The 1596-nt window shown below is 47.6% G+C and overlaps 1 non-coding gene across 1 annotated transcript; it reads right to left on the bottom strand.

Moving 5' to 3' along the window:
• Positions 1-271: 271 nt before the first annotated feature.
• On the bottom strand, positions 272-356 carry TRNAL-CAA. Its single transcript has one exon. It is a non-coding gene; the product is annotated as a tRNA-Leu (tRNA).
• Positions 357-1596: the final 1240 nt, after the last annotated feature.

Genomic DNA, 1596 nt, shown 5'->3' with positions numbered 1-1596 from the left:
GGCAACACAATGTATCGAAATGGTGATCTTTTGTTTCTGTGACTGACTAGTTTTTTCTGTTTCCTTTGGTTAATTATAATTAACTTTTTATAAAGCCCAAAAAAGGGAATAAAAAATAAAATTGTGAGAAGTGGGGTTTTTATGACCCTGGCAACACAATGTATCGAAATGGTGATCTTTTGTTTCTGTGACTGACTAGTTTTTTCTGTTTCCTTTGGTTAATTATAATTAACTTTTTATAAAGCCCAAAAAAGGGAATGAAAAATAAAATTGTCAGAAGTGGGGTTTGAACCCACGCCCTCATAAGAGGACCAGAACTTGAATCTGGCGCCTTTAGACCACTCGGCCATCATAGCTCGTATGTTTTTAAGTATTGACATTCGTCTCTTATAAGTGTATATGTACTGACGGGCCGATCACCAATAGTTGGAGCCACCACTATTCTTCCCCGCACATGAATGTTGGCCGCCTCCGTCTCTCTCTCTGACTTGGTCTCCCGATCATCATGGCCACTGGCCAGTACGTACGCTTGTTCGTTCGGTGGGAGTAATTATCCTGTGACCATCTGAAACTCAGATTGCCAGCCAGGTCAGCACGTACGCCAAGCGAAAAGCGCCCTTTCGGAGCTCCCCGAGTCATCGTCTCGTCGGGAGCATGTACGTATGTCTCGTCTCGTCTCGCTCGTCGATCTCCGTCGGTTGGTATGTCACGATGTCCTTGGCTTCAGTTCACTTCACTTCCCTGATCACCGCCGTGCACATGCACATGGACGATGCGATGACCACCACGGGACGAGACGAGATGCGCACTCGCCGTACGAAATATAGACCGGTCGATGTTTGATTGGGATCCACGCCAGCTACAACATCTGCTCGATGGATGGATGGATGCAGATCGGATCTTTGAATTATACAGAGCGGCCGGAAATGAATTCACGACCGGGCAGGTGCAACCTCACGGCACGGCCCAACACGACTGCACTTGAGAGTATCTCCAGCCGGACGGATCAAATTTGACCATCTATACATCCGGACGCATTCGTGGACAGGAGCAGGTTATCCTTCATTTGACCTGGCCGGCACTACAAGCACAATATTAAATTCGAATATCTATTTTCATACTGTTGGAATTTTTGTCTATTTTGGGCGAGCCCAATAGCAATTTCAGAAAATTCTAATAAATCCTAGAGGCTCAGGCGGCCCATTCATGCAAGGTAAGAGGTGCAACTAAAGTTTAGTCTCACATTGCTAGTTTAGAGGGAGTTGGACCTCTTTATAAGGGAGGTTCTTTCCTCACATGTATGAGCATGAGAACAAGAGGGACATCCACGCGCGCTCCTTCTCCGCCGCGCCGCGCCGCGCGTCGCGGGGCGGGGCGGGGCGGGGCGGGGCGGGGCGGGGAAGACCGACGGTTGCCACGTATCTGTCAAGGCTTTGTGTGAAGCTAGATTCGCAGAAAACTTGCAGTTCTCCACTACCGCTATATAAAACAGTGTATTGGAATCAAAGACAAATTTTGTGTGCCTCTGGGATCTGGTGGGGATTGCTGGAATTTTTGTCTATTTTGGGCCAGCCCAATAGCAGTTTCAGAAATTTC

The sequence above is a fragment of the Triticum dicoccoides genome, chromosome 3B (assembly GCF_002162155.2).
Source record: "Triticum dicoccoides isolate Atlit2015 ecotype Zavitan chromosome 3B, WEW_v2.0, whole genome shotgun sequence".
Classification (NCBI taxonomy): Eukaryota; Viridiplantae; Streptophyta; class Magnoliopsida; order Poales; family Poaceae; genus Triticum; species Triticum dicoccoides.
The sequence above is the reverse complement of the archived record's forward strand: the minus strand, read 5'-3'. Positions and strand labels throughout refer to the sequence as shown.